Source organism: Stegodyphus dumicola, chromosome 2 (genome assembly GCF_044657685.1).
Source record: "Stegodyphus dumicola isolate Sdum_Otavi_A_Nest chromosome 2, ASM4465768v1".
Classification (NCBI taxonomy): Eukaryota; Metazoa; Arthropoda; class Arachnida; order Araneae; family Eresidae; genus Stegodyphus; species Stegodyphus dumicola.
Window position 1 is genome coordinate 72756594 of NC_140769.1, and position 18890 is coordinate 72775483.

At 31.7% G+C, this 18890-nt stretch overlaps 1 non-coding gene across 1 annotated transcript; it reads right to left on the reverse strand.

The window, feature by feature from the left end:
• Positions 1-17848: 17848 nt before the first annotated feature.
• Positions 17849-17922, reverse strand: TRNAN-GUU (transfer RNA asparagine (anticodon GUU)). Its single transcript has one exon. It is a non-coding gene; the product is annotated as a tRNA-Asn (tRNA).
• Between the last annotated feature and the right edge of the window lie 968 nt (positions 17923-18890).

Genomic DNA, 18890 nt, shown 5'->3' on the forward strand with positions numbered 1-18890 from the left:
TTTTCTTTTTTCTTCTTGCACGTTGGGCAATTAGTTTGCTTTTGCGTACAAACTCTAATTTTACTTGAAAAATTATTTTTTCACTGCACTTATCTATATTTGTTCTTTTACGTTTTTATGAATTTTACAATTTTTAACGAATATGTTCTTATATATATACTTATAAGATACTTCCGGTATGCTGTGAATGAGAACTGAATTGATTGAATGAGAAATATGACTAATAAAATTCGCGGAAATAAGTTTAATGGGTTACGGCCGAAGACGTCGCAGAAGGAAACGTCACGGAGGAAACAAGTCAAGGCGAGCACGTGGTGGTACAAAATATCGTGGGAGAAAAGAAAGGAAAGAGAAGACGTCGCAGTTCTAAAATATCGTGGTTGAAATAAAAGCGGTTCAAAAACATCTCAGTTTAAAAATATCGTGGTAAAAATAAAGCACCTACAAATCGTCGCATGACGATAACATCTCACGCATGCGTTTCTCAGGTTTTAAAAGTTGTAAATGCATTTTCGCATATTGATTTGGAAGCGCAAGAAGGAAAGAGGAATGTTCACGACACTTCAGGAACAAACGGTAACAAACTTGAAAGAAATAATTTGATAAATTATTAAGCAATTTGTATAGAGGTAACTTCACGCAGTTATTTATCCTCCATTTTCTAAATATTTTTAGATTGTATTTTTCATTTAATGTTATTAGTAAAACTTTATAAAAAAGATTAAGTTATTAATAGGCTTTGTTAATTAACTATGTAAATTCAAAATTAAGTGCTATAAGTTGCATTAATTTTCTTCTCAATTTCAAATTTCAAATGGTTAAGTTTCCTTCTTACTTTTTCAGCAAAACATTATTTCATTCAAAAATTTCAAATATAGAAGTAAAAATATCTCTCATTCCTTCTTGCGCTCCCATATCATTATGCGAAAATGCACTTACTTTGAAGAACGCTTGTGTGCGATGTTATCGTAATGCGATGATTTGGCAGGTTCTTTATTTTTTAGCGTGATATTTTCGACGACAATGTTTTAAAACTGCTAAGTTTTTAAACTGCTTTACACTCGACGACGATATTTTGTACCACGATGTTTTAGACTTGCGATGTTTTCTCTGCTTTTTCTTTTCTCCCAGAATGTTTTGTACCTCGACGTTTTCGCCTTGCGTTGTTTTCTCCGCGACGTTTTCGTCCGCGATCTTTTTGGCGGACACCATTTAAGGAAGTGCAACTGAAAACGTGATATACTTACAAAGTAACCATATGGTGTCTACATCGGATTTTTACATTATTTATGTTATGTTATCAGGGATTTGTATTGCGAGTAAATTAGTTAGAAATTTCTAATTAAAACCAGATTCTCTGCATTAAGGATATCTCTTTAGCTGTAGCCGATTCCTCTGGAAAACGCTGTATTTTATTTTCTTTTTAATTTTTTGTTAATTTCATTACAGGATATTGCTTTTTCTCTGTTTCTTCAACCCCATTATGGTGCAAGTTAACTATAAGTATATATCTTTTTTCAGTCATTTTTCTGCTAACCCTTTTTCCCCGAAAAAATGCTCGGACAATGCTTTTTATTGGATTTTATAACTATAAGTATATATCTTTTTTCAGTCATTTTTCTGCTAACCCTTTTTCCCCGAAAAAATGCTCGGACAATGCTTTTTATTGGATTTTATAACTATAAGTATATATCTTTTTTCAGTCATTTTTCTGCTAACCCTTTTTCCCCGAAAAAATGCTCGGACAATGCTTTTTATTGGATTTTATATGATTCGTTTACTTCATTTGAAGAAAAACAGAGGCATGTTCAATAAATAGTATATAGATGAATGTGGGCTAGTGCCCAAGTATTTTATTTTGACAATTACGTTTAGATGCAATTTATTTTCGGTAAATATTCTGCTATGTAATTTGCTTGATTATGTTGTTTGTAGCTTTGTAAAATCTTTTCTGTATTTTAAATTGTGAAATATATAATTGATAAACAGTTCTTTTCCCTAGGCCAGCATTAAGCTGCACCTTTTGAAAAACGTATCACATCAGAGGATTTCAATATCAAAGTAGATTATGAACATAACATGGAATTTGGAAAAATGGAACTTGTTTCGTGTGATAGTTTTCGCAAGCTAACGTACTATAGGCGTGTGAAAATTTGAGGAATTAAAATGTGTTCTGATTTTCTTCAAGCTTTTAACCTCTATTTAGTTTAATTTCCCAGAAACATTTTATATCAAAAAATTCAGATATTCGTAATCTAGGATTAATTAGATAATTTAAGGAGCGTGCAAAAAACTACCCACAATTGCAAAAACTCTGAAATCATTTTAATTTTTCATTGAATAATTATGTAGTTTGTGTATAGGGAAAATATTTGTTCTTCATGGCTATCGAATACTTTAAAATCCATTTATTGTATTTGCCTCAGTAGCAATTTTTACTTTCTCATTTTTTACTTTCCAGTAAATTCTCTACATATTTATGAATTAAAATGCATTTCTTCTACAATTTTTTATGTTTTAAACATAATTTTTAAATTATATTCATTGTAATGTTCTTCATAGCTTTAAGGATTTTTTTTATCAATAAATTAGTTAAGAAAACAAATCTTATTTATATGTAAGGAAATTGAAAAGAATATGATTTCAAATAAATTTTCATTTCCTATAATTTTTCTCTTTAGTATTTTGGAAAACTTTGCTTCTATTGCGCATTTAATAATAAATAAGCAGTGAAAATATAAAATAATTTGGCGCATATCTGCATAAGTTGTAGGATTATGAGTAAAAGGGTTTATCAAAAAAAATGCAAACAGAGAAAATTCAGTTTAAGGAATATAAATTCTTAAAAGGATCATTAAATCCTTTCCAAATCTTTAATATATTTCCTGAATTTCAATATATATATGTATATATGCGATAAAAATAGGTAAATCAAAATTATATTTTGAAATAACGGTAACCCTTTATTTCCCCCTCTCTGTTTTAAAAATCGTAATAACTTCGCTGGATTGCGCCCTTTCTAGATCATTCCATTTTGCATGGCCTGCGCAACGCTGATGACGTAATAATTGGGAAATGAAACTTTTGGACTCAAACCAAAACCTTTCTCTTCGTGTGCTTCCATATTGCATAACTAGGCACTTCAGCTTCGCTCTCTACCTTGCTAGGACGTAATTTTGCTGGGTTAGCTTCATCACACAATAATATCAAAAATGTAAATATTCTGTGAACAGGCACGACTAGAGTGCCAAGTGATTGTGGCCACAAATGAATTTAAATAAATAATGGAATTTAATGCGGCTCGCCTGTTTCTTCTTTAATCTGGATGAACGCTCGTTTCCACGTCGTAGTGCTCCTACATCAATGTTTCAATACATCAGTGCTGGTAAAGTTGACAGGATCTTTACCAGTAGCCTGAGACCTCAATGGAAAATTTATTCAGCTCTTCAAATCATCGTTTTGTGATAAATTCACAGGCAATGTGAAAGAAGTGAATCATCAATCTACCATCCTTCTGCTGTGGTGTTTTGAAAGTGCATCAAAACGTAATCATGCATAATATTTGAAGAATAAACGTAATCTTTCATTAAATCCAGAAGTTCGAATGTCTAGTGAAAAGGGATATTGAATTTGCTTCGGCCATCTCTGCAATATTTTAGAAAAAGTAAGTCATAGTGAAACTTACATCTTATGAGATTCAGCATTACTAGTGTGTTGAAATTCATCAGTCTGAGTTTGTACTTTGCAAGTATGTGTGGCAGAAAATTATTTGCGCTTTTGAGCTTTTCCTAATAGGATTTCGTCAGTCGACAGATCAAAAATTGTTATCTTCGCTTGAATTGAACTCTGGAAAGAGCAAAATTATTTAACATGCTGCGGATTCTATACTTTTCATTTCAATTTTGGATAAAATTCCTGCAATTTAATTGTGCTGTTTTGCAAAAAATGTGAAATTCCTGTTCATTAATTTTTTCTTATTTTTCATAAGCGTGAGCAAATTAAGTAATGAATTTTGAAGCTATTTATAGGAAAAGATATTAAGGTAAATAATTATTTTTTTGAATTTATCTTGAAAATTTTGAATTTTTGATAAGTTTTAATGATTTTAATAATAATTTAATACTTTTCAATAATATTTTTTTAAATTTTTGATAAGAATGTACAATTTACTAACATATCAGAATAAAAGGAACTGAGCTCACTGAGCCGAGTAACACAGTGGGTATATGTATATATATATACACACTTAAGATAAGAAATATGAAAGCAAACTTCTAAATTTAATTCACTATAATCTTCTTTATTTTCTATTTCATTTGGGAGCTTCATCTATCTGTCCTAAAAATAGCGCTTTAGTCTAAACTGCGTCATTCAAATTAATCATGCGATCTTACGTAACCGTTAATGCAGATGTCTCTTGAACAATCACCAAATTGCAAACAAAATCTTTTCTCTTCGCGTGCGTAGTTATGATGTAGTATTATGTTATTAAGATGGAAGTCCATCTTGTGTATATATATATATATATATAATTGTTTCATAAGAATGAATTGAATATAAATTTAAATTTAAATTTGTTTAAATATATATATTTTTTTGGGTCGGCCGATTTCAGCTGAAAGGGAGATGCATAATTACTGTTATAGCAGTCCTAATATAAAATTTCAACGTTCTAAGGCTACTCGTTTTTGAGTTGCCAGAGATACATACATATGTGCAGACACCACGAAAAAAATCTTTTTAATCCATTTTAAAAACTTTATAATTCGCTTGTTGGAAAAAGTCCTTTATTCTTTCCTTACGTATAGATGTCACTCAAAATCATCGTTAAATTTCACTCGATAGTAGTTATAAGGGATATTTTTGTTGAAATATAGTATCCGAAACCTTTCGTGGTTACAATACTTCGTTTACTTCGTACAAGGAAGTAAAGACTGAGGTCGCTGACCGAGTAACAGGGTGGATATGTGTGTATATATAATTTAAAGTTAAGTTGTAAGAACAAACGAAAAAAGACCAATTTGGTCAAAATTTTGCACATTGTGCTGCAAAATTAAGGAAATTAGAAGATAAATTTTAGTACGCACGCCAAAAAGTTACCAAAAGCTGTGGCTCCGTGAAAACTTCAACATAAAGCATATTTAGTTGCTATGAAATGTGTTAAAGAGGAAAAAAATACAATATTTGAATATTTATTAACAAGTAAAATTAATTAAAAGTAAGCTATATGCTAAACGAATTAAGTAATTTTTTACACAGTAAAAAAAAATCAATTGAACGAGGTAAAATAAAAATAGTAAGCTATATGCTAAACGAATAAAGTAGATTTTAAAACACGGTAAAATACTAATCAATTGACCAAGGTAAAATATAAAAAATATAAAAATGTGTATATAATATGTGTGTATGTATGTATATATATACATATATATTAATATATTAAAATTAAAGGGGAAAATGAATTAAAATTTCATAAAATTCGATTAATATATTTCGAAAAGATGTTTCGTTCTCCTGGTTCATTTGAGATCAAAAACCGAAAAAAATTTCAATGCAATTTTCATTTAAGACATTAAAATTCATATAAATTAAAAATAGATTCTCAAACCTTACCAGAATTTTCCATTTCTGTTTTATATGAGTTTTAATGTCTTAAAGATATTGTGTTAAGCCTCTTATACACGGTTGCAATTATTAATATTGTTGAGGATTTGCCTGGCTTTGATTCAAATTTGATGTTAATTTTAGATGCTTTTATCCTGTAGCTATAACGCAGGTTGGGTTTAAAATTTTGTTTTTAATTTTTAGCCTATTTTTATATTTCTTTATATATTTATTTTGGTCCGGCCGATTTTTGAAAGTACGCTAGATACTAACAGAATAAGCTCATTATGAAGACGACCCATCGTTATGAAGCAAATTATAATTCTGTACATTACTGGCTTTATGTATAGTACACAAATTCTCACAATACCAGTGAGAAGGCTACTGAAAAGTTTCATTATGTCAGGTCTCATTATAGTTGGCTGATAGTGTATCATAAAGCGAAATTTGTCGCCAGGCTTTCTAAGGAAAACTGGCTCATTTTAAGAATAGAGAAACAATAAAATCAGAAAACGAGAAATATAAATATAATACAGAAGCTGTTTGCACATTTTTAGATGATTTAGTTTTGTTAATAAAATAAAATCTTCTGCTTAGAATTTTTTTAACTGCATCTATGTTTTTAAAAGTATAAATTATTATCTTTTACCTAATACTTTTGTCTTCATGCAAAATGGCACTTTTAATGAAGCAATGGATGGAAGGCTAGCTATTTATTAAAGACTCTGTGAAAGCCATTGTTTTTCGATATCTAAAGCTAAGCTAATTAATATTGTTAACAAAAATTGAAAAAAATTCAAAGTTTGGCTTCAGGTGGAAACATTGTTTCAAATACTCGTACATATCCAAGGACAAAATTAAAAATTTCGAATGTTGCAAAGGTAATACTTTTAATGTGAACGAAAATCCACCAAGTCAAAGGATAATTGCAAAATCATTAGGAAGCTCAATATCAACTGAAAACAAAGTGATTAATGCTGATTTCAATCTTAAAAAAGCGAAGAAGCCTAATGAGCTTCTCCACAACATATCCTCGAATACAGAACGCGCTGCAGAATTCTTTATACGAAACATTTATCCGGACCAAAATGGAAAAAATATTGTCACGGAATATGAATATCGGGTGTATTTAAATGACTGCAATGAAAAGAAATTTATTGTCATTAAAGAGGAAAAATAATAGATATGCTTTTAACAATCAAAAAGAAGTTTTTTGAAGGAATTGATGTCTGTTGCTGATTTTTCATATAACGGAAAATTAAAATGAGGAGATAAAAATATTAATATAAATTCCACATATTAGTAATACATTTGAAACCAAATTTGCAACTACGGAATACTTTCTTTACTCAGAGTCATCAATCAGTAGAACGGCATCAAGACAAAGCAACATTCACGTGTCATAATCCACTGGTAGTTTCCTGGAAAAAATGGAAAAAGAAATAGGTATCACTCATGTCCCTAATAAATCTCATGTGACAGCTCTGGATTTTTCCGCTTTTGGCCTTTTAAACAGAGGTTTGTATAACCGTTGCCGCCTTTAACACTCCTTGGACATTGGAAAGCTGTTCAAAAGGAATAGGATAAAATATTTCTTGCGATACTACAAAAAGCTTTATTGTCTTGGAAATTAGGACAGTGAAGAATTAAGGTTATTAAATAGAACATTTAAAATACAAAAATGTTTCTGTAAGTACAATGAAAATCATCTACAAATTGTGCGAACAGTCTCTGCGCACAATGTATAAACCTAATATATAGTTTATAAATATATAATACATATATTTTTGATATATTTGGACTTAAATCAGAAGCTAATTTACTCCGTATATTACCTTTATAGTCTTTTATTTTTATGCTCATTCTATAGCTGCTTTCATTTGTAGAATCATAAAGTATTTGAAGCAGGAGACATGAAAATAAGTAACGCTTTCGCCAGGACTCGATCTAGGAACACTCGAATATGGACCGAGTGTGCTACAGTTATACCACCGCGTACGTATCCTGGAACGAGAGAGAAAAAACCTTATCTATTCCTCCTTTTGATGGGCGACTAATGACGAGGAGACCCAGTCACCAAATGTGCTACCCTTATACCACGAAGGTATGCTAAAAGGAGGGGAAAATACATTGCACATTCAAAAGTAACAGCTATTTTATTTTTATACTCCTTCTCATTTTCAAAAGCGTTAAAGTAAATCATTTTATTTCTCAATTGGTGAAGCACTGAAGTTACTATTTTTATCATATATAAGAGGCATATTATCTCTGTCTGTTCAGTATCAAATGAATAAAACTCGTTACTTTTGTTCTTAATACGTAGTTGCGGCATTAGTTATATAAGAGCTAGAAAGCCCGGCGGTTATACGAAATGACCGCTGTTCTAGATATTATAAATTGTAATTAAAATGATTTGTACAAAAGTGTCTGCTAATTTAAACTGAATTACACAGAGCAGGCGGCAAGGACGCCCCTTTACTTACTGCTCCACGGGGTTTCCCCCTTCTATTTGCTTAATTGCTTAAAGTAGAGCGCAATGAAGAAAACCACTGGCGGTACATTTCTTAAGAGCCACCGCTAGCTCAATCAATAGAGATGATTCAAATAATGAAATGTTAATTCACATGTCAAAGATCTTTATTTTTTATTTTTATATTATATATCTTATTTTTAATCTTACGTCCGTTCTTTCACGAACTCTTGAATCGGCAACATAAGTTGACCGTGCCCAAATGCAGGCTCAGGTAAAAAAATGCTAACACGCTTAAGCGTTTGGCCCTGACACCTATTGATGGTCATAGCAAAGGCAAGTTTTACAGGAAATTGTCTGCGTCTCAATTGAAACGGCAACCATGTGCCGTGGCAACTTTACCCCATTGGCTAGTACAGTTACGCAAGCAACGAATAAGCTATCGGCGACAAACAGACACTTAAGCCGCATATATATATGTGGTGAAGTTACATTATCTTCTCCGAAACGTCTGGCTCCCGGGCTTAGCTAAGGACACCGTTTGATTTCGCAGGTCCGTGGCACGCCATTTTGACCATTCGCGGCTTCGTGGGACTTTAATTAGCCGAGATATTAATTGAAAACTAATTTTCCCTACATTTTTACCCTTTCGTTCTTGGATTTTCCCTATTAAAGGGATTTGGCTACGTGCCAATTTAAAAAAAAATTTTTTTTAATCAAATATCTACGGAACGGCGCAGAGTTGAAAATCGAGACGCGTATCCTCGGATTCCAAAAAATTCTCTCGAATCCATCGATACCCTTCTCATCTTCGTACGACTTTAATCGGCCGAGATATTAATTAAAAATTGCGGAAGCGCTCATTTTTCCGAGTGGCAACAATAAACTATCGGCGACACACACTTAGCCGGTTATATATAAAAAAAATATTATATTAGGGATTTATTTTGAAATGCTGCGTAATAGAAAAATTTAAAATAAGCATTTACTTTATTTGGAACAAAAAGGAGGAACGATCAAGTAAAAAATAATAATTTCATCATATTGTCATGTGTAATATCTTTATTACACACAATTTAAAGAACTCATTCAACCAAGTCTTAGACTGCGACTACTATTGTGGTTTTATTAAAAACGGAAAAGTAGCGCAGCCGAGTTTTACTAAAATTAAGGATAACTCTAAATAAAAACTCTAAGTAAATATTAAATTAAGCTCATTTAAGGTTTACTTCCTCGTTGTAAACGTAATAAAATGTTTTTTTACATTTCGTAAAGAATATATAAAATTGTTGGTTGTGCATTAGCACTGAAGGCGTAATGAGTACGTTTCCTCAAGCACAGAATTAAAGAATCATAAGTCAAAAAGATTAACTACGAAATCTTTATTTAATAAGATAATTTTGCTTAACTTAAGCATAACAAAAGTAATAATGTTCACGTACATTAAAATTCTGAAGTATTGAAAAGAATAACTTAGAGAATCCTCATCAGTACTAAATATCATCAGGCTTACCTATATTAGGCAATAAGAAAATAAACAGGAATATACTTTGCCATAGTACCTGAAAGAGAAGAAAGTACTACCGGATTAGACCTTTGGCCAGGTACAAGTAGCTAGGGTGAAAATCAAATATTCTGCATTGCACACGAGCTTTACTTTCTCTCGCCAATATATACCTTGGCGCACGTTCGTTTCGTATGCCTTTCGAGTTTCATTATGCAAAATACCTAAATTTATGCTAACATTGCCCCTGTTTTGCTAATGAAACTCATACCAATTGTAATTCATTCCTGGAAAACTGAAATTTAGCTTTAGGAATTGGTTTAGTCATAATATCATCAACCATTTCCTCTGTTGAAAGATAAGCAAGTTTTACTATTCCTTTGTTATTTAAGTCGCGTATATGATGAACTTTTGTATCAATATGTTTAGTGCGTGAACTGAATTTTTCAGATTCTACAAGTCTTATAGTAGACTGATTATCTTCAAATACCTTTATCGGTAGAGTTTGGGGTAGATTGAAATCTTCTGTTAATTTTAATAGCCATAATAGTTCTTGCGTAGCTTGCGATAGTGCAACATATTCAGCTTCTGCTGAGGATAAAGAAACACAAGTTTGTTTTCTTGAAAACCATGAAATACAGTTCCTTCCTAATAAAATAACACTTCCTGATGTAGATTTTCTATCTTCAATATCTTGTCCCCAATCAGCATCTGAATAAACTGTAATGTTAGGTTCTTCACTCGACGAAATTTGTAAGGATAGGTTCTTTGTCGTGTTTAAGTATCTAATGATTATTTTAACAGCATTCCAGTCCTTTTGACGTGGATTATTACACCTTCTGCTGAGTATGTGAGTTGAAGCTGTGATATCTGGTCTTGTGATAGACGATATATACAAAAGACTTCCAATAGCTTGGCGAAATTTATCATTTGAAGTTAGGAGATTTTCTTCCTTGTTTAGGTTATAATAGTTTGTTTCCATTGGTGTGCTGGCGGGTTTCGCTTCTTCAAGTTGAAATTGCTTGACAAGTTGATTTGTTTTATTTTTCTGTGATAAGAGATAACTTCCATCTTCCCTGCGATTTATTTCCATGCCTAAGAAATATTTAGCTTCACCAAGATGCGTTATTTGGTAACGTTTCTTTAAATCATTAATTGTTTGAAGAATTATTCCTTCTTCTGTAGAACTTATTAGGATGTCATCAACATACACTATTAAATTAATTCTTTTATCACGAACCACTTTTGTGAAAAGACACGGATCTGCTTTGCTTTGACTGAACCCCAGATTCTTCAGTGTATTTTCAATTTCTGCATTCCAGCACCTAGCTGCTTGTTTGAGACCATAAATCGATTTCTGTAATTTACAAACTTTATGTCTTTCTTCCGGAACCACGAATCCTTCTGGTTGTTCCATATATATTTCTTCATTTAAGTTGCCGTACAAAAAAGCTCTTTTAACATCCCATGCTAAGAAAACTCTTATCGTAGTGTGTTTCACTACTGGTGAAAATGTTTCATCATAATCACTGCCGTATTTTTGAGTAAATCCTTTGGCTACTAAGCGTGCTTTGTATTTTATATTTTTACCAGTTTCATCATATTTTGTCTTAAACACACATTTGCTGCCTACTGCATGTTTTCCTGGTGGTAATTCTGTAAGTTTATAGGTTTCATTTTCTTTTAGAGAATGCATTTCTTCTTGCATAGCCTTGATCCAAGCTTCTTGTTCACGTTTTGGTAAGTTTAGAATTTCTTCAAAGCTTTCTGGATCTTTAACCCTCTAAGCGGCAAAGCCGTATATATACGGCCTAGAATATTTTTGTGATATCTGTAAGAACGTATATATACGTGCATATTAAAATATGTCAAAGAAATTAAAACAATATATCAAAATAAAACAAATCCAGGTATGAAATACCATCAGAGTTTTTTACATTAAAATAAAAAAATAACTTGTTCTCATGGTAGTTTTGGGAAATTTGCACTTTCTTAGGGAAAACCCTGTCCGCTCAAAGGGTTAATTTTAAGTAAGATTGATTCTTCGTCTTCTGCTTTATAAGAGAATCTTTCCGGTGGGACCCCTTTGGTTGATCTGCTAGAAACCCTTCTTTCTACATTTTCTTCACATTTAATTAACTCTTCGGAACTTTTTGAATCTTCTGTAAGATCATCGCCAAGAGATGTTTCTTCATTATTTTCTTCATCATCTTGCGAGTTATTGAAGTGAATTAATTCTAAATCTTCAGCATTATTTTCTGCAAGTTTGTCAGGTAAATGCAAGTTTGTCAGGTAAAGACGCGTTTTCTGAAAATTTAACAGTTCTACTTACAGGATTTATGTAGGTGGAAGAAAAATAATGGTATCCCTTACTTCGCAAATCGTATCCTACGAATATTCCTTCTTCAGCTCTGTTGTCGAATTTACGCCGTTTTTGTTTGTTCACATAATAAAAAGCTTTACAGCCAAATATTCGTTAAGTGACTTAAGTTTGGTTTTCTACCATTCCACAATTCATATGGTGTTCTATCTGTGGCTTTAGTTGGTAACCTATTTTGAAGATATGCAGCAGTAGCTGCTGCTTCAGCCCAGAATCCTTTCGGTAATTTAGAGTTTATTAGCAAAGCTTTTGTCATTTCTATTAAAGAGCGATTTTTCCTTTATGCGACGCCGTTCTGTGCCGGACAATAAGGAACCGAAGTTTGGTGAAAAATGCCGAGTTTCTTTAAATAATTTTCAGTACTTTCGTTACAGTATTCTGTACCGTTGTCGGATCTGAGAACCTTTATTTTCTTTCTAAATTTATTTGTTGTCGATGCAACATACTGTTTAAGTTTCTCGAATACTTCATCTTTTGAAGTAATAAAATAAATTTGAGTATAACGCGAATAGTCATCAATAAAAGTTATGAAATATCTTTTCCCTCCTAAGCTGTTGACTTCAATTGGCCTACACACATCTGTGTGCACTAAATCCAGTGGATTTTTAGATCTAAAACTTGTTTTGGGATAAGGTGTTTCAGTTAGTTTCGCTTTTACACAAGTAGAACATTCCACACTACGAGTGCATTTGCCAAGTTTAATGCCGTCTGCCAAATCATTTTTCTCAAGTGTTTTTATGGCATCTATATTTCTGTGGCCTAGTCTTTGATGCCATTTTAGTATACAGTTCGTATTTGAACATGAAACATTATTAGCTAAGTATGCTTTCTCATCAATTGGGTTTACGGTCAATTTATATAAACCTTGTTGAGCGTTGCCGTCGGCTACGAGTATATTGTTACGCTTTATGTAACACTTATTACTATCAAATGTAACAATGCAACCTTTATTGGTAACAGTTTGAACAGAAAGTAAATTACTATCTAAACCTGGTACACACAATACATTTTCCAATTTTATTTGTGTAACCTGATCCTTTAAATTTTAAACTTTAAAATAACCTTTACCAATACCATAAGAATTTAGTTTAGCACCATTGGCTACAGTTACTATTTGTTTATTAGAGTCATTTAACCGAGAGAAAAAATTCTTATTACTCGTCATATGAGTTGAGGCTCCTGAGTCGATAACCCATTCTTGCGTTTGCGTGTTTTCATGTTTATTTTCCACTTTTAGAACTTGATTAAACTGAATCTGCAAATTTTCAGTTTCAATACTTTTAAGATACTTATTTTCTTTAAGTTTCGTTATGTTTTCTACACTGTGTATTTGCTATTTGGCATGCATTACTTTTATAATTTTGAGAATAATTTCTTAATTTACTATTATTTACATCTGTTTTCGGGGAAGTTCTAGCGTTGCGTTTTAAATGAAAACAGTCATTTATCGTATGGTTATTTCTCTTACAATAAGTACTAAATTGTGTAACATACTTTGATTTATTTTCGCTTTTACTTTTTAAAGCAACTGAATCGTACTTTTGAACTTTCTTAGTTTCCACACGTCTACAATACTCATCTATTAGTTTGTTTTTAACACATTCTAGCGACAATTCAGCTTCCGATTTACTTTCTATTGCAGTTATTAAGGAGTTGTATGAATTTGGTAAAGAACATAGTAGTATTGCTGTTAAGTTATTTTCTTTAATTTCTTCACCTATACTACGCAGCTTTTCAGCCAATTCTAGTACTCCTTTGATATGTTCCTGCATTTTAGAACTTTCATTATATCTAATGGAATATAGTTTTCTAAGAAGAAATAACTTATTTGTTAAATTTACACGTTCATGGACACATTTTAACTTCTGCCAAACTTCTTTTGCAGATTTACTATGTAAAACATGGATAATTTGCGAATCCGAAATGTTTAGACACATTAAAGCTTTAGCTTTACGATCATTCTTTAACCAAATATCAGTATCAGTTTCCGGTTTTTCTTCGAATACAACATCATCTAAACCTTCTTTTATTAGAATTTGTTTTATTTTAAATTTCCATACTGAATAATTTTCGTCTGTTGATTTTTCTATCCAAATTGATTCTTTTAGAATAGACATTATTACTTGTTACAATTATTCTTATAAACTTTGTAACTAGTTTTTCAACAAAGAGTTTTAACACTTTATGCCCCTGGAATCTTACAACATTACAAAATTTCAATTTCTCAGTCTCATAATCACTTGTTGGTTGTGCATTAGCACTGAAGGCGTAATGAGTACGTTTCCTCAAGCACAGAATTAAAGAATCACAAGTCAAAAAGATTAACTACGAAATCTTTATTTAATAGGATAATTTTGCTTAACTTAAGCATAACAAAAGTAATAATGTTCACGTACATTAAAATTCTGAAGTATTGAAAAGAATAACTTACAGAGAATCCTCATCAGTACTAAATATCCTCAGGCTTACCTATATTAGGCATTAAGAAAAATAAACAGGAATATACTTTGCCATAGTACCTGAAAGAGAAGAAAGTACTACTGGATTAGACCTTTGGCCAGGTACAAGTAGCTAGGGTGAAAATCAAATATTCTGCATTGTACACGAGCTTTACTTTCTCTCCCCAATATATACCTTGGCGCACGTTCGTTTCGTATGCCTTTCGAGTTTCATTATGCAAAATACCTAAATTTATGCTAACAAAAATTTAGCTTAAATTATCAGATTAAAAGTGCGCTTTCTTCCCGATTGACATATAAATATTTAAAAGCAATGAAAATTGTTTTCATTTTTAGTAAAGAGGATTACATGGAAGAAGCTTAAATATGTCGTAAAGAAATACGGCTTGAGAAGTTCAAAAATTTCTTAACGTGCAAGTACATAAATAATTATAATTGTTATATTAATTGATGCGAATTAATTCAAAAAATTAATGATCTCTATACAATGGACAAATGCTAGTATTTCAGATTAACATTTTCAACAGCTTATGTGGTATTTTTTAATGTCTTAGTGAGTTACTAATAAGCGAAATTAAGGAAATACGTACTCATTCGCATTTATACGCAATGCTGAAGCGTGTCCTTTCTCAGTGATGCATTATTCGAGATCAGATCTATGGACAACAGGTAATTTAGCATGTGAAATATATGGAGGAGCCAATCTTTGGTGTTTTGTAAACTGTTGTTTGAAAAATGATTTTTGTAGCGTTTTGGAATTATATTTTTGTAGATTTAAAATTTTTTCCATCATGTTTCATTTTCATAAATGCTCACAGATGCTTTCAATTTCATAAAGGCTAAAATAATTGCATCGTGTGTTTCATTTTCAAGATGGTTAGAACTAAATGTTTTATCTTAAGTATGAGCATTTTGTAAAATTTGAGGAATGTACTTTGTATGAGGCAGGCATTAGGAGTAGTTTAAATCTTTTTGTTGTATTTATGCGTTTATGTTATCTAAAAATAAGTGCAGGGTAATGTAACTGGCTTCTTTATTATCACTTAAATGGTTACCACTTGTGTATTGAAAGCAATGAAAAGTATTTAGAATTTTTCCTTCCATAGTCAAGAAAAATTCTATAATGAGGGGAGGAGTTGCGATAAGGTCGCATAAAGGAAGAAGAAACTGAAGATTAATATTGACAAGGATGTCTCTAGAGCATAATATGAATATTATTATTATTTAACTTCCGAAAACATTTTCAATAGCTGTTAAGTTAAATAAATTGTTTTAAAAAATAATATTAAAATATTGGTATTGTTTCAAACGCAGACTCGAGAGCCACTTATTCCTCTCGCACGTAAAATGTAGAGAATTTGAATTTGTTTAAAGAGATATACGTATAAAACTTGAACGTTATGATCACGATTCACAATTCTCTTTTATTCACGAGTTGAGAGAGCATCAATTTAATCATGAATATACTAGTATACCAAGAGTCAATATACCATTTTCACGTAAAGCTTGAAATACCATTTTCACGTACTACTTGTAATACCATTTTCACGTATAACTTGAAAATAAGAACTTCCAGTTGAAACACAGAAATATTTAATGAAGAGCGTATGTACATTATTTACATTATTCAAAATACAAAATTTACAAATAATATAAATTTCCCATCATAGGGCCAAGATTAGTTTATCAAGAACAATTATTATAATTGTTGATTACCGCTATGTGGCCAAGCACAGATCATTTCAAGCGTCAAACTCAAACTAAACTAAAAGAGTTATTACATTCTTTCTCTGCCGCCAGTCACGTGACCTAGTCGGCGACAGACGATAAATAATAAAAGAAAAATTGCCTCCATCGGAGGGAAAAGAAATAATTTCAACAATAGGTTTTCTCTTGTTGATAGTATGTAGCCATTTTTTGGGGGAGTTCAATAAAATTTTCATGTGGTGTTCCATCATTAGAGTTTTCATTGGAATTCAGCATCACACCGTTGAAGCATTAACACTAAACCACAAAAGTATTTTCACAGTATCGCACAGTAATTACACTTTAGACTACTAAGAACGTTAAACACAACTCAATGCAAAGCGCATCTGACGAGCGAAACTCGCACTGTCCAGAAATCTCTAGTAAGTTCTATTTCTCGAAATTACTGGAAGCGAATCTCAGGGCCGGATAAGGTTGCAGGTATATAAGGATCATTTATAGTTGTTCAGTTACAATACCATTACAGCTACACAGGAAACGGAACTTAATGTCGCCAAGTTTAGTTAATTTTGGCTATTTGTCACCAAATTCGAGATAGGCTTTTTCGATGCATAACGTAAATATGAGCTAAAATATTTTAGAATGGCTGCAAGGAAGTCATAATTAATTCTTTTTGGCGCATTATAAATAATAGAATGTAATACGGCCAGTTGGCGTTTTAGTTTCTGATGGTAACTGACGCTATTATATAGTCAGATGCGTTTCAGAAGATGGGTGTCATAGCAGATGGTCATCTTTGATCAGCCAGGCTGAAAATTTGCCTACTTAATTATATACTATTGTTTCGTTTAATTACATTACACTTGGTTCATTATTTATTAAATATTCATAGATACGAATGCTAAAATTTAATGTTATAGTACAATTCATTTGAGCATTTACTACTTTTGCTCCAATGATGCAAACAAATCCTTTGTATCTTAAGGTAGAAGTAACGATTATATTCGGTTTTACATGCGGTACGAAAAGTTACATTCTCAATTAACATTTAAGATGCTTAACTTACTAGAACACAATAATATAACAATAATATATTCCTAAAGGCTTTATTTGACTTTAATACAAAAGTTGATTATGAACCGGGTATTTACAAGGTATTTCTCCCACCTTCTTAACATGCCTTCGTGGTGTGGTGTTCTACACGCTGGTCGCGTATTCCAGAGGTCAGCGGTTCGATTCCCGGCGAAGATGTTGCCAATTTTTCATGCTTCAAAAAAAATTGTAGAGACATTAGGATTTTTTTGTTTGAAGCAGGCAAGACCTAATATACTCCCCCGTTTAAAGGGCGACTTAGTTTTTTAGGGGACGTAATCGCGAAATCCTGGGTGAGGAGAATCATCATCCAACACCGTTTTACTGCGCCACTGTAGAGATATTAAGTATTTTTTTTTTTTTTTGAAAGCAGGTAAGATGAAAAATGAGCAAAAAATAGCATTCGCCTTCGCCGAGAATTAAACAACGGACCTCTGGAATACCAGCCCAGAGTTCAGAACCACTACACCACGAAGTCATGCTAGGAAGGCGAGCAAAATACCTTAATATACTCGCCCTTTTAAAATGCCACTGGATGAGGAGAATCATTATCCAACATCCTTTTAGTTCGGGCGCCCCTGTAGAGACATTATGATTATTGTTTGAAGCAGGCAAGATGAAAAATTAGCAAACGCCTTCGCCGGGAATCGAACCAAGGACCTCTGGAATAACGACCCAGCGTGCAGAACCACTACACCACAAAGGCACGCTAGGAAGGCGGGAGGAATACCTTATAACTTAATGTCTCTACACATTACCTAATGAAACATGAAATTAGAAACAGAATCCTGAAAAACAGATTATCAGAAAGCATGCATTTCTATTAGCATTACCAAAGTACATTGCTCATTTAAAAGAGTTTTCTCTTTAAACACATTTACTATATTATAACCCTGTCAGTTTTAACTTCCAAACCAATTTTTCAGTAGAGCGTAAATAATAGGCATTAATTGTGCATTCTATTATAAATATTTGCATTCATGATAGTTATTTTATATTAATTTTCTTTACTTTAATCTTGAATGCATTTTGTATTTGATTTTGAAATTCTGTAAAATTTTGTGTCGGCATTTTTCTAGTATTGCATTTGTCTTAGCGATGCCAGCAAACCTAATCTAGAATAGATATTTTGTATACCTTTTTGCACTTTTCTGAATTGAATAGTTGACCTGTTTTTGTGAATTTGATTGGTTTTACTTTAGTTCTCTATTGTAAAATGTGCATTTAAGGCAGTATTTTATAATAATTTTCTTTGACTTATTTTTGAATGTATGTGGTTTTTGGAATCGGAATTTTTCATATATTTATGTTAGCATTATTCTTGTACTGTATTTCTATCGCGTTGCCAGCAAACCTGATGTAGAGTTTTTATATTACTTGGAGTGGTTTTGTTTTTAAACCAAATTTATGTTTTGCATTGTAATAATATCTCAGGTTCAGTGTATTTTATGATAATATTGTTCAGGTATCAAAGTTATTGGTTCTTAATTCTGAATTCATATGAAAAAATTTTAATTTGGCAGTTTATTATTGTCTTAGTTTATCTTTATGCATTCTTTTTTCTAAATTGAATGGTTCTTCTTGAATTTGTGAATCTAATTGATATTAATTGTGTATAATGCAGTAATGGATGTATTATATTTTGTTTGTACTATAGTTTTTTTTTAAATTAGT